Source organism: Podarcis bocagei (genome assembly GCF_964188305.1).
Source record: "Podarcis bocagei genome assembly, chromosome: 1".
NCBI classification, from domain to species: domain Eukaryota; kingdom Metazoa; phylum Chordata; class Lepidosauria; order Squamata; family Lacertidae; genus Podarcis; species Podarcis bocagei.
Window position 1 is genome coordinate 126,659,625 of NC_138125.1, and position 15,588 is coordinate 126,675,212.

At 43.9% G+C, this 15,588-nt stretch overlaps 1 long non-coding RNA gene across 1 annotated transcript; it reads left to right on the top strand.

The window, feature by feature from the left end:
- The first annotated feature begins 270 nt into the window (after nucleotides 1-270).
- On the top strand, nucleotides 271-15,150 carry LOC308581971. Its single transcript, XR_014005422.1, has 4 exons — nucleotides 271-386; nucleotides 639-2,152; nucleotides 2,859-2,907; nucleotides 13,788-15,150. It is a non-coding gene; the product is annotated as an uncharacterized lncRNA (long non-coding RNA).
- The last annotated feature ends 438 nt before the right edge of the window (nucleotides 15,151-15,588 follow it).

The window sequence follows — 15,588 nt, forward strand, 5'->3', positions numbered from 1 at the left end:
CAGCTCATTCAAACTGGCCAATCTGTGGCGGCCTAGGGGGCATGGCTTGGGGAGCGGACCTGAGGGCAGCTGGCTTCACTCAGGTCCACTGTCCATCTATTTATTCTGGCCATCGCTGCACTCAGCAGCCCTGCGCTGTCACACTATGACAGTTCAAACTGGCCCGGTAGCAAGAATTCGGCCATCTAAACACTCAGAATAGCTACGTTTGTGTTTCCCTCATGAATCTGCAAAAATTGGTGATGATTTTATGTCCGTAAGCATGATTATCTTGAAGACAATACCTCCTTGCATATCTATCTATACAGAATCTGATGCACATTCTTTCTGGAGGGAATAGCCATCATGGCAGCTGGCTAATGTCTTTCACAGTCGCCTGCCATTCAGTAAGTAAGCGAGGTTATCAAGTACTCATTTGCTTTCCTTTGACTGTGAGGAACCCCTGGGCTTCCACAAATGTAAATTTAATTTACTTCTGACATGCCATTAAAAACAAGGAAGAAATGAAAGAATATGTGAAATGAGCTTCAGACTTTGCAAATGTCCCTTTTTATTAGTTAATTTTCACAGGGGATTACTATACAGTTTTTTTTTTTTAAGGCTCTTGTTTCCTTACCGTTGGCACATTTCCTTTGCAGTGAGAGAAATGTGGGGTGTTTCAAGAGGTGAACGTCTACATTTATCACTCTGGTTTCCCAATTTGTCCTCTGAGGGCGAATGCTGTAAGTGTGAGGCCTGTAAGGTTTACCTTTTGTCCTTGCTGAGAGAGAAACAAATTACTAAATTACTCTTCAGGTTTCCCCTGCTTTGTTAGGTCTCCTGTGTAACATGAATGGCTATGCCACAGGATAGATAAAATGAAATACTTCTTCAGGCACTGTATGGTTAAACTATGGAAGGAAGGAATCAGTGATAGTTACCAACAGGGATGGCTTTCAAAGCGGATTTTTCAAAGTGGATTAGACAAAATCATGGAGCAGAAGGCCACCAACGGCTAGTATTCATTGGCTTCATCCAGCAGTCTTGCCTTATGTTCTTATTACCAATATCTGCACTACAAAATTATAGTTGTCCTGATCCATATAGGTGTCAGGCGGTTGAGAAACCAACCCCCACAGCAGGTTGCGAGGAATGGACAAGACAAGGAAAAGTCCTTACCATCTGCTTTTCTTAAATATTCACAGAGAGAGGCTTGGGAATGCAGCCTCTCTGAGTAATCATAATAAATAACAAGATGAAAGATGAAAAAATATTTTTAAATAATTCCAGTGGCACCTTTAAGATCAACTAAATATAAGCTTTCAAGGTATGAGCTTTCGAGTGTAATACACACTTCATCAGATACTCTGAAGTTTTTAGTTTTTAGTTTGGTATTTATTAAAACTAAAAACTATGGAGAGACCTGGTCTGAATAGAGATATTGGATTCATGTCCCATTATACATACGAAAGCTAATTTTGGTCATCTATCCCTTCAAAAGTCCCTTGTCCTTCCCTGTGGAACCAACTGCCATAACAGTCATCAACAGTTATAAGGTTGAAGCGACCTCTGCTTCAGAGTATCTTACAAAGTGTGTATTACACACCGAAAGCTCATCCCTTGAAAGCTTATATTTAGTTGATCTTTAAGGTGCCACTGGAATTATTTAAAAAGATTTTTTCATCTTTCATCTTGTTATTTATTACGACTGTGACAGATCAACACGGCTAGCCACCTGAATCTCTAAATTATGACATTGTCCCAAGGAAATCTCCAACCCCCTTTCTCCCACCTCCTCATTCGTCAACAGCACCACTCCCTTTACGGTTTCTGCTTAGCGCCATCTGTCTCCAAGCTCTTTGCTCTCCTACTTTTAAGGCTCGCCGGGTTCTGGGAGATGGTGGGTCTGGAATGCTTTCCTGCTCTGGCTCTGCCTCCTCGCCCATTATTTCACAACTTCCCCCCTCATCTGCCTCTGAGCTGTGACCTCCCTCAAACCCCTGCTGTAAATCTATAATGTCTTCCTCTTCCTCCCCCCTGGAAGGGTCAGGATGGGGAGGCGGTCTCCACCATTCCTCCTCTGCCCAGTCCCTGACAATAGGGCAGGTGTAGGGGATATTTCTGCTTTCAGACATTGCTCAACTACAACTCCCATCATTCCTGGACATTTTATGTAGGTACAGCCACACGGAGTTTGTATAGATGTATATGTGTGGGTGGGTGGGGAGAGCATGTATCATTTTTCTACCAGCTCTTTTACAAAAACCACATCACAAGCTTGTTATAAACCGACTAGCCATTAGATCTATCAGTTGCTTGTTACAAACTGATTATCTCTATTCTATTCAGCTACATTTTCTCCTAGGCTGCCATAGAACATTTTCAGTGAGAAAAATGTGCTTGTCGTTTTTGCTGTCCGTTAACTGGCTTTTGAATGAAACCGTGGCTTCTCTTTCCGGGTGCACGAGATCCCAACCAACCAGGGATCACAGAGTTTAATGATGACACTGTGCTATGTAGCCAATCAGAGTCAACCTTCTGACAATATTGCAAAGCCAGTTTATAAGATAATGCTCCCTGCCCTCACTCTAAATGGGCAAGTATATTTGATCAATTTTGCAGTCTTCCCTACTCCCCAAAAAGAATGGAAGTGGGGTGCTTCTTCTGTGAAAGCTTTCACAAAAAGTGTCTCTCAATGTTAAACCATATTTTTTTCCCCCAGCTTGTGTTTACTTTACATTATTTTACTTTGCTTATAGGTTAGTCGCTTCACCTTCCTGCTGATGATTTGATAGATTAGTTTCCCCCCTGGTGATTATTATTTAATCCTTTCATTCACATTAAGCGTTCAGTAAGGAAGATTGTTGTTCTTTTTTCAGGGCAGGGAGCGGAAGTTATCCGTAAGAGGCAATTTCTGTGGCAAAACAGGTGGGAGTTGTTTACCTTTTCCTTTTTCTCCAGATCAGGCTGTAACATCCTGGAGACAAATAATCACTTTGCTTACAGAATAAACTTGCATAATTTCAACCAGCTATAAAAACACTCAGGAATCTATTTTGTACTTGCGACTTGACTGAGTCTTTATGAATCACCTTGCCTTCATTTAGATGCTTGTTAGTTTCTTTGCAGAGCTCAACTCATGTAGCTTCATTATAAAACGTAGAATAGCAAATGACTCAGAGGTAAGCCTCACTGAGTTCAATGGAACTTGTTCTCATATAAGACTGCTGACTTTCACTGGTAGTTTGGTGGATTTTTTCTCCTCCTTCCCCCGCACCATCTCCAAATTTCTTTTGGGGAGTTGAGGAACCCCCAGAACAGTTTTATAGAGTGCAGGGGGAAGGAGGACACAAGAAATTCTACTTGCACAAGCAGTTACTTAGCTTACTTTGGATACAGTTAGTGCTATTTTCCTAGGAAAAGAGGTGCCAAAACTCACCAGGAGCACCCTCTTGTAATAATAATAATAATAATAATAATAATAATAATAATAATAATAATAATAATAATAATAATAATAATAATAATAATAATTTATTTTTTATACCCTGCCCATCTGGCTGGGTCCCCCCAGCCACTCTGGGCGGCTTCCAACAAAACACTAAAATACAATAACCTATTAAACATTAAAAGCTTCCCTAAACAGGGCTGCCTTTAGATGTCTTCTAAAACTTTGGTAGTTATTTTTCTCTTTGACAACTGGTGGGAGGGCGTTCCACAGGGCGGGTGCCACTACCGAGAAAGCCCTCTGCCTGGTTCCCTGTAACTTGGCTTCTTGCAGTGAGGGAACCCCCAGAAGGCCCTCGGCGCTGGACCTCAGTGTCCAGGCAGAACGATGGAGGTGGAAACGCTCCTTCAGGTATACTGGACCGAAGCCGTTTAGGGCTTTAAAGGTCAGCACCAACACTGAATTGTGCTCGGAAACGTACTGGGAGCCGGTGTAGGTCTTTCAAGACCGGTGTTATATGGTCTCGGCAGCCGCTCCCAGTCACCAGTCCAGCTGCCACATTCTGGATTAGTTGTAGTTTCTGGGTCACCTTCAAACGTAGCCCCAAATAGAGAGCATTGCAGTAGTCCAAGCGAGAGACAACCAGAGCATGTACCACTCTGGCGAGACAGTCCGCGGGCAGGTAGGGTCTCAGCCTGCGTACCAGATGGAGCTGATAAACAGCTGCCCTGGACACAGAATTGACCTGTGCCTCCATGGACAGCTGTGAGTCCAGAATGACTCCCAGGCTGCGCACCTGGTCCTTCAGGGGCAATGGCAATGGCACCCACGTGAGAGAACTGAATTCCAGACAGTTCTGGCTGGAAAAAAAGCTCTGGATACAGCCCTTTGCTTCCTCCATCTTTCCCAGTTGACTGATGGGAATTTAAAAAGGGATATGTGCATGCAACCCTAACTGTTGGTTAGGAAGCTTCAAGCCCAGCTTCTATGCCCCCTATAGTCCCCTGCTATGAAGCTAGAAAGTAAAGGCCCTCACTTCTCCCCACTTCTCTCTCCCCGCAACCTTACAATGCCTATGACAGCGGTGTCTCAGATCGAATGTAACCGACTCTATGAATTGAAAACAGAGACATTATAGGTATCTTTGTTATCCATGCACATCTTTCGATGTAACCAATTTGTTTATTAAAAAGGTTAAGCCCTTGGAATCCAGCTACAGTCTTAAGAAGAAGAAGAAGAAGAGTTTGGATTTGATATCCCGCTTTATCACTACCCGAAGGAGTCTCAAAGCGGCTAACATTCTCCTTTCCCTTCCTCCCCCACAACAAACACTCTGTGAGGTGAGTGGGGCTGAGAGACTTCAAAGAAGCGTGACTGGCCCAAGGTCACCCAGCAGCTGCATGTGGAGGAGCGGAGACGCGAACCCGGTTCCCCAGATTACGAAACTACCGCTCTTAACCACTACACCACACTTGGTTCTCGAATGCCTTGATACTCACACGTTTTGGCTCCTGAACGCCGGTAACCCAGAAGTAAGTGTTCCAGTCTGGGAATGTTTTTTGGAAGCCGAACGTCCGACACAGCTTCCGCTTGCGTGCAGGAAGCTCCTGCAGCCCATAGGAAGTTGCGCCTTGGTTTGTGAACAGTTTCGGGAGTTGAACGGACTCCCAGAATGGATTAAGTTCAAGAACCAAGGTACCACTGAACTTGGTTCCCTCAGGGTAAGGCTGAAGGGTACCTAACAGTTTTCCTTTCTGAGCTTCTCTCATGTGACTTTTTCCGCACTGGTCTCCCTAACGCCCTGTCTCTCTCTTGCTGCACCTCTTCCTTCTGAGAGCCAGCATGGTGTAGTGATTAAGAGTGGTAGATTCGTAATCTGGTGAACCGGGTTCACTTCCCCGCTCCTCCACATGCAGCTGCTGGGTGACCTTGGGCCAGTCACACTTCTCTGAAGTCTCTCAGCCTCACTCACCTCACAGAGTGTTTGTTGTGGGGGAGAAAGGGAAAAGGAGATTGTTGGCCGCTTTGAGACTCCTTCGGGTAGTGATAAAGCGGGATATCAAATCCAAACTCCTCTTCCTCCTCCTCCTCCTCCTCCTCCTCCTCCTCCTCCTCCTCCTCCTCCTCCTCTTCTTCTTCTTCTCCTTCTCTCATTTGCTTCAAGCAGACGCAGCCACTGTAGTGTTCTGAACCTATTCTCCATTTCCTGTGGGGCCTGCTGCCCAACCTTTTATGCTGGAGCCATGAGTATAGGCCCCTCCACCTAGACCAGCTGTTGCCATGGCACCCTCTTTTTGGCATGCTCACCTCTGCATCCGAGCCATCAGTGAGGCAGTGCAGCAACCATGTGTAACTGTCATGTTTTCATTTCTGTGTGAATTAAACCATTATACTTAACAGGGAACCTCAGAGCTCTCTGACTGTTTACACACTGCAGGGAGGGAGTTCATGAGTTCTTTGACTATGGCGTAGCTTCTGGGAGAGTGAACTAACATACCCTCCAACATTTCTTCGATGAAAATAGGGACGTCCCATTCCATAATGATAATTTTACTATTTATACTGCACAGGTCTTATTGGGTTGCCCCAGGACTCTGGGCAGCTTCCAACATATAAAAAAGCATAATAAAACATTAAACATTTTTTTTAAAAAAGCCACTTTCCTAAATCGGATTGCCTTCAATTGGCTCAGGGGTTGGATAACTCCATGCCCTCCAACATTTCTCCAAGGAAAATAGGGACTTTCTAAGGAAAACTGCCTGTTGTCTTTGTCCATGGAGTTTTCTTGGCAGGGATACTGGAGTGGCTTGCCAGTTCCTGCTCCAGGTGGATCATGTTTGGTCAAAACTCTCCACTATGACCTGTCCATCTTGGGTGGCCCTGCACGGCATAGCTCATAGCTTCTCTGAGTTATTCAAGCCCCTTCACCACCGCAAGGCAGTGATCCATGAAGGGGAAGAACTGCCGAAGAATTGATGCTTTTGAATTATGGTACTGGAGGAGACTCTTGAGAGTCCCATGGACTGCAAGAAAATCAAATCTATCCATTCTTAAGGAAATCAGCCCTGAGTGCTCACTGGAAGGACAGAACCTGAAGCTGAGGCTCCAATACTTTGGCCACCTCATGAGAAGAGAAGACTCCCTGGAAAAGACCCTGATGTTGGGAAAGATGGAGAAGGGGACGACAGAGGACGAGATGGTTGGACAGTGTTCTCGAAGCTACCAGCATGAGTTTGACCAAACTGCAGGAGGCAGTGGAAGACAGGAGGGCCTGGCGTGCTCTGGTCCATGGGGTCACGAAGAGTCGGATAGGACTAAACGACTAAACAACAACAACAAGGAAAAGTGGGACATTCCATGATCAAATCAGAAACCATGATGGCTTCTCTAAATCAGGGACATCCCTGGAAAATAGGGACACTTGGAGGGTCTGCTATCTTGCCCTCTGCTTCTCCTGTGTCATGAGAGAGATCTTGCAGAACCTATATGTAAAAGCAGTAATCAGGTGGGATGATCCAAAAGTAGAGTGCTTTTCACAAATACATTTTCTGTTTTCCTTTTCCCTTCCTCCTCGTTGATTTATTCATTGTCTTCTAAACAACCATCTCAAGGTGATCTACACTGAAGATACATAAAAACATTCAACTTCTAATATGAAAGTACTTGGAAAAAACATGGAAGTTTTCAGGTGTACAATTAAGGCAGTGCGAACCTTCGGTGCAGTATATTTTATGATTTAACTTATTCACTAATTAGGAGTAATCTTCTGATCTTCAGGCACCATGCAGATAAAAAGCAGGCGTCACACAGCTTGCAACTATTTGTACGGAATTGTGAGGTTCTCCCCCTTTTTTCCTTTAGTTTTATCAAGGCTGCATTTTCAAAGGATTCTGATGGGAACGTTAGATGAGGCAAAAAGAAAGAAAGTTCCCCCTCCCCCCATATCTGAAAGGCTGTTTAACTATGCATAAATTCAAGGGAGAGAGAAATAACACATAGTTTTTCCAGTCTAATAATTTAGATTCAACTAAAAGTTCCTGCAGCCAATCAGAAGCTGTGTTTTGGTTTTTGAACGTTTTGGAAGTCGAACAGACTTCCAGAACAGATTCCGTTTGACTTCCAAGGTATGACTGTAATAGCTTGCCCTCTGCCCCCGGAGTTTTCCTTCCTTTGTTATATTTTACTAGCTATGACTTTTGAGCAATTCCTTTCTCAATCTTAAAGCCCCCTGTAAGCTCAGTCCACCCACTTTTAAAGTTTCAGTTGCCTGCTTGAATGAGTCTGGCAGCAAGTGGTAGTTTCATCCTATGGATGCTTCCCCAGAATACCACCCAACATTTCTCAAAATGGGGACATCCTATTCTATTATTATTATTATTATTATTATTATTATTATTATTATTATTATTATTGCCCTATCCATCGGACTGGGTTGCCCCAGCCACTCTGGGTGGCTTCCAACATACAGTGGTGCCTCGCAAGACGAAATTAATTGGTTCCGCAAGTTTTTTCTTCTTGCGAGTTTTTCGTCTTGCGAAGCACGGTTTCCCATAGGAATGCATTGAAAATCAATTAATGCATTCCTAGGGAAACCGCTTGCCAGGCTGGCGGTGCGGAGAAGGGCTTTTCTCCGCACCGCAAGCCTTCAGGACAGGTACGGGAACAGAGGGGAAGGCGCGCAGCGCTTTCCCTCTGTTCCCGGGGCTTGCGTGGGAGGAGGGTTTTTCCTCCCCGCCGCCAACATTCAGAACAGCATTCTGAATGTTGGCGGTGGGAAGGAAAACCCTCCTCCCACCCCAAGTCTTCAGGAAAGCCATCCGATGCCGCGCGGCGGGAGGAGGCGTCCCCCCCCCCCGCCCGGCATCGGAGCTTCGTTCCGATGCCGCGCGGCGGGAGGAGGCATTCCCCCCCCCCCGCCCGGCATCGGAGCTTCGTTCCGATGCCGCGCGCGGGGGGGGAGGCGTTCCCCCCCGCCCGGCATCGGAGCTTCGTTCCGATGCCGCGCGGCGGGAGGAGGTCCGAGGACAGTGGGGAAGACGCGCTGCGCTTCCCCGCTGTCCCGGAGATTTCCCTATGGGCTGTCGTCTTGCGAGGCAAGCCCATAGGGAAATTCGTTTTGCGAAGCGCCTCCAAAACGGAAAACCCTTTCGTCTAGCGGGTTTTCCGTCTTGCGAGGCGTTCGTCTTGCGGGGTACCACTGTATATAAAAACATAATAAAATATTAAACATTTTTTATTAAAAAAAACCCTTCCCTATAGTTCTTCTATAGACTTCTATAGTTTGTGTAGTTACTTATCTCCTTGGCTCTGGGGTCACATAACGCCATACCCTCCAACATATCTCTGGTGAAAATAGGGATGTCCTAAGGGAAAGCAGGACATTCCAGGATCAAATCAGAAACTGGGATGCCTTCTGTAAATCCGGGACTGTCCCTGGAAAATAGGGACACTTGGAGGGTCTGAGTTAAGCTCCCCTGTACATTCAGAAGCACACAGTCCCAGGCCAGCAGGCAAGTATACATACATAGAGATTATCCCCTTTTTCTAAAGGGGAGCAAGAGATTTTTGTCTCCTGATTCTCCCACCTCAGTAAAACAACCACACCTGGCCATCACGAAGCTAAATGCTCATTGCGAATAACTGTCAGATTATGCATCTGTATCAAATGGTTTAAAGAACCCTGCCTGGCTTGATACAAGTTTCCTGATCGCTCTCTTGTGGGTGATTACTTTGATTAAACACCTTTCCCTTCATTTTTATTGCTTTTTAATGTTGATTTTTGCAAAACATTTTTTAATTATACAGAGGGCGAACTTTTCCTTGGGTACCCAAAACTCGGGTGGAAACATCTGCAGAGGTGGATAATATGGCATGAACTCTCGTGTGATCTCCCCGGCTGGCTATTTCCTTCCATAGTTATGGGGTTGTAAACACCTATCTTTTTATATTAAATCCTTATTTGCATTTAACCATTCACTGAACCTTTCTCTTGCCATGCAGCCACATTAAAAGAACAACACCCAAAAAAGCTTCAGGATTAAGTCATTTGGGGTAGAGATAAGCCTATGATTCACTTTAGTTGGAGTGTGCCCAAAAATGCCACCATTTTTTACATGATATGCAAACATAAAGTCAATGGGCATGATTCTAGGCTGCAATTGCATAAAAGGTAAAGGGACCCCCTGACCATTAGGTCCAGTCGTGACCGACTCTGGGGTTGTGGCGCTCATCTCGCTTTACTGGCCGAGGGAGCCGGCGTACAGCTTCCAGGTCATGTGGCCAGCATGACTCAGCCGCTTCTGGCGCAACCAGAGCAGCGCACGGAAACGCTGTTTACCTTTTCGCTGGAGCGGTATCTATTTATCTACTTGCACTTTGACGTGCTTTCGAACTGCTAGGTTGGCCGGAGCTGGGACCGAGCAACGGGAGCTCACCCTGTCATGGGGATTCGAACCGCCGACCTTCTGATCGGCAAGCCCTACGCTCTGTGGTTTAACCCACTTTTTCCAGGATCACTGCTTTGGTGTCCTCCAAAAAAAAACCTCTTTGCCTTTCAAAGTCATTGGGCTTTAAAGAGACATTCTCTTCTACTTCCTTAAAAAAGAAAAAGAAACTAATTATCTCCTTTCTCCAGAATACCTGTTTCCACACACCCCTTCAAATCTAGTCCTCCCCTTCCTTTCAGTGATTGCACTCCACTCATTTCCACCGACTGTTCAAGGAGCTTTCGTAAATGAGGTTAATAACCTCCTTGCCCCTCGTGATTTTTGAGACTTGGGAATCTTAATTTTTCTTTAAATGCAGCATGTAATGTGCTGGGAAAGTGTTTCAAATTCAAATGACAATCTCCCTATAAATGTTCACATATATCCTCAGGGGTGCTATTTCATTATTTCATGTTTAGGGAAGGCCAAGACTATTCTGGTAAATGGACAAAATACACAATAAATACCTATTATTGGCTACATTTAAGGGATGAGCAGTGTAATGCTGCGTGCGTCTACTCAGAAGTAAGACCCATTGACTGACTCCCAGGTAAGTGTGAATAGGATTGTTGCCCTCTAAACCCCATTGGCTTATTTTAATATTCTTTTAATATTAATAATATTAATATAACATTCTGTAGACTAGTTTGTTTCTTATTGTATTTTATGTCAATGAATTTCAATAAAAATTATAAAAACTCTATTCACTTCAATGACACTCACTTTTCAATAGACATGCTAATAATAATAATAATAATAATAATAATAATAATAATAATAATAATAATAATAATAATTTATTATTTATACCCCACCCATCTAGCTGGGTTTCCCAAGCCACTCTGGGCGGCTCGCAACAGAATATTAAAAATACGACAAAAAATTGAACATTAAAAACTTCCCTAAACAGGGCAGCCTTCAGATGTCTTCTAAAATTCAGATAGTTGTTAATTTCCTTGACATCTGATGGGAGGGTGTTCCACAGGGTGGGCGCCACTACCAAGAAGGCCCTTTGCGTGGTTCCCTGTAACCTCACTTCTCGCTGCAAGGGAACTGCCAGAAGGCCCTCGGAGCCTTCAGTATCCGGGCTGAACGATGGGGGTGAATACGCTCCTTCAGGTATAAATTGTGAGATAAACAGCGAAGAAGCAGATTCTCAATGAATTACTGAAATACACAAATGCCAGAGGGGTGTGTGGACCCATTACCTTCTCTGCTACTCCCTTTACATACTGTTTTAGAAGATTTTGAAAGGGATGGGAGTTAGCAGGTGTGACTTGTGGATTTGTGCACCAGAATCAGGGATAAACATTCTTATTTCATAATAAGCAGTCAAGACTATGCCAAACCTATTGGAAGGTTATCCCACAGAAGGCAACGATAGCTTCTATGGGACACCTAGAAACAAAATACAGTTGTACCTTGGTTCTCGAACACCTTGGTACTTGTACATTTTGATTCCCCAACACTGAAAACCCGTTCCGGTTTTCAAACGTTCTTTGGAAGCCGAACGTCCAACGCGGCTTCCGCTTGAGTGCAGGAAGCTCCTGCAATCAATCAGAAGCCACGCCTTGGTTTCTGAACAGTTCCAGGAGTCAAACGGACTCCTGGAACAGATTACGGTCGACAACCAAGATACAGTCATGCCTCGGGTTAAAGACGCTTCAGGTTAAATCTTTTCAGGTTGCCTCCTGCGGCAACCCAGAAGTACTGGACAGGGTTACTTCCGGGTTTTGCCGCTCGTGCATGCACAGGCTCTCAAAGTGACATCACACGCATGCGCAGAAGCGGCAAATCACGACCCGCACACCTGCCAATGCACAGACGTGGGTTGCATTCTGCTCATGCTGCAAACGGGGCTCCGGAACGGATCCCGTTCGCAACCAGAGGTACCACTGTACCACTGTTTGACCTAAAGAGCTCAAAATATCACCAGTACAATTCCTTTTGAAGTCTAGGGGGTATGTGAATCATTGATATAAATATAAGAGTCCAGATTGCGGGGTGTCAGGGAACTGCCATTGACTCAGGGGCGAGAGGGGAAAAGCCGGATGGATTACACAGAGCCCCCAAAGATTGTGGGAAGCAGCACCTCCTCAGCGGAGGAGAGTAACCATGCCTCCAGCGGAGAGGAGCTGCAGGGCTCGGGGGAAGTGAGGGGGTGCCAGGACACCTTGCCTGAGCAAAGCAGGGAGGAGAGAGGTCCTCCGTTACCCATGCCCTCCCTGCGCAGTAGGCTTCCACTCCAAGAAACTACTCTGCTGGGGAAGGTTTAAGGACTGCCCACTCTCAGATTCTGCCAGTGAATGAGCGAGCCACGGAATAGTGGTGCTTTGCATGGTGAAGGTTTCTTTGGCACCAATAATAAGGCTTTACAGCCGACCAGGAAGGGGGATGCAATGGATGGCTGCTGTTATGTCCCTCTGCGACATTAGAAATTATTACAAGATTTGGAAGGGTGATGGTGATTTGTATACTGAAACAGAACATCCATTTCCCACTCTGCTGCTCACTTGCTCCCTCCTGGGTCCTTTGAGATCCCCATAAGCATACTGATCTGCCAATCAGCCCCAGGGTAACTTTTAGGCAGTGCCTACCTCTACATCGCTTCATGGTTCCGGTCCAGAAATGTTGCCATTTTTCATCTTTATGTTCATCTTTATTTTTCATCTGACACTTGGAGCAAGGTCCTTTTTCTAAAATGCAGTTGCCTTTGACCATTAGACTGTAGCCTGGATAATAGAACTACTTGAAAGTTAATCGCAGTCCTGCTGTAGCATTGCTTAGGAGTCCTGAATAACCTTGATCCTGTCTTGAATTCTTCATGGGAGAAGGGAAGTGAAGAGAGTTTGGAAAATGTCAGAGTAGTCTCAACACATTTCACCAAGGAGCATCTTAATTCTACGTTTTCTTTTCTTTTCTTTTCTTTTACTTTGGATACTTGTACAGTTTAATTTGCAAACAGAATTTTTATAACAAATTTCATTTTTCCAAATCATGTCTACTTGTAAACCTTTTTTATAGAAAACCCAGGGATAAAATGAATTTTAAGTTGTGGAAGACCTTAAATTATGTTACAGTAGAAAATACAAGAGGTAGAAGGTAACTCAAAAAACTAATGCAATGTTAGAATCAAATCTATAGCTCCTGTAAGCTACTAACACATGGTTTTAAAAACCTAATTGTCATAACAGTACTCCTGAATCTTGAGCAACAGAGTCAGTTCAGACTGACCTTGGGTTGTAAAGGCAGCAAGAAGAGGGCTGTATTGCTTGATGGCTTGTTCCGCTACTAGCTCCTTTTTTTGTTCCATTCCACAGTGCTCATTACACTGGACCAGATAATGCCTATCACAGACGTTTTCTACCCATGATATGTGACAGTATAGGAAGGAGCTTCTGCAAGTGTCTCCATCCCCATCGTTCTGCCTGGACACTGAGGTCCAGCTCCGAGGGCCTTCTGGTGGTTCCCTACCTGTGAGAAGTGAGATTACAGGGAACCAGGCAGAGGGCCTTATTGGTGGTGGCACCCACTCTGTAGAAAGTCAAGGAAATAAACAACTATCTGACTTTTAGAAGGCATCTGAAGGCAGCCCTGTTTAGGGAAGTTTTTAATGTATGGTGTTTTATTCTGTTTTTAATCTGTTGGGAGCCACCCAGAGTGGCTGGGGAAACCCAGCTGGATGGGCAAGGTATAAATAATAAATTATTATTATAATATTATTATTACTAGGAAGTGCTCATTCCACTGTCAACAGGCAGGACAGCCACACTTGCCCCAGTGCAGCGGCAGCGGGGAAAAGAAAGAAAAGAAATACTTTAGTCTGTTTTCTCCATACTCAAGGTTATACCCTAAAACAATACATTTCATTCCAGGCTTTGAGTTCTGGCCAAATTCACTACACTTCCAGTCTGATATTAAATTCAAGCAAACGTCATGATCTTCTTAAAAGTGTGAAGGAGGAATTTCTGCTTCCATCATCCATAAGATACACACAGTGGGAGACTGAAAGGATTCCCTCGGCACTTCATAAAGGAACTCAACATGAATATGGAAGGAAGCCAGGTTTTTTAAACCCCTGCTTTCTTCTTAATCCTTTAAAAAGCTTTATAGTATTTTTTTTATTATAATAACAACCGAAAACTATACTGAATAATGACTTAATTATCACCTAGTTTTATGTTTGCAATGTGACTAAATGTCTAAAGACTACCATGCTGTTCCCAGAATTGTTCAGGGCCCTGTTGTTTTGTTAATATTTATGTAACACCCTTTAAAAAGTGAGGCCTTTAATTCTGGCAAGTGGTGAACACAGGATATAAAATTTATCCCCTCAAGGTGTCAACCAGTCTACTTTATTAGCTTCTTTTTAATAAAAAAATAAAAAAATTGTTGACTTAAAAATTGGAATGGAAAGGGGAATGCTATTAGAAGGAATCAAATTTATGAATCCAATTTATTCAGATGTGCGACACGGAAAAGCATATAAATGACATTTATTGCTTAGGTAATTACTCATTTTTATTGAATGGCAGCATAATTACTTGAACAAAGTCATATGTTCGGTAATGTATGCACCAAATGTTACAGCTGCCCTTGGCTACAGTAACTTTACTCCCCCCCCCCACCTCCTTTCACGGATTTCTGCATAGTATACTCAGCCCTCGTTAAAGGATTCTCTGTTAAAACCAATTGTAATGGCAGTTAGACTTCAACGGCTGTTCTTTGAACAACTTCATGCTCCAAGACACCCAACCACAATTATTTCCAACCAGCGTTGTATTCAATTTCATTAGCCTGGTTAGGAAGGGCAACATTCAGCTAAGGAATCCGCTGGCTGAGAAACAAAATTCTAATTATGTTGAAAAGCACATCTCGTCTTGTTTAGTTTTCCACAAAAGAATAGTATACCATTAAAAAAAGATAGAAGATCCAAAAGAATTCAGATATCTATGCTGAATTTTTTTTTTTTAAAGGCACTTTTTAATTGGAATGGGAATATTTTGGCCACCTAACAAGGCCAGTTTCTGAATCAGTCTTCTTAAACCAGGACGTCGCTGTCTGGGAATTTTACAGTTTGGGCTTGTGTTGAAGGGTTTTCTCCCTAAAGCAGGGGCTCTGGCTTAATTTAGGGTTGTCATACGTCTGAAATTTTCTGGACATAGCCGGTATTCAGCCCCCTTAAGCAGCATGCAGGCAAAAATTGCTGAAATATCCAGGAAAATCCAGGTGCATGGCAGCCCATGTTGGTAGTATAGATTTTGGCGATTTCCATTAAAAATAACTTTAAAACTCGTTTTTTGGCTGAGATTTCGCAAAGAAAACCTTTTTGCCTGGATTATCACTTTTGGAAACATGGCAAACCTAGCTTAATTTGAACTAGTAGAGGGTTTAGTTTCCAAATCTTGACCTTTGGAAACGTGGGTGGTATGCATCTAAGTTTCAAACATACTAGACCCATTTGGGTCCATTCTTTGTAAAACTTAGTTGAATGTCACCGGTTTTTCAGAGTGAGAATGTAAGGAGGTGTTTTTTTCTTCCTGTTCTGGCCTGCATTTGTCACACGCAGCTCTTTTTCTGTCCCTCTGCAGTTCCTCTCTTGCCAATAACTGCATTATTCATCTCCTTGTCCACTGTGGTGAAATGATATAGCCATTGCATTATTTCACCTCATTC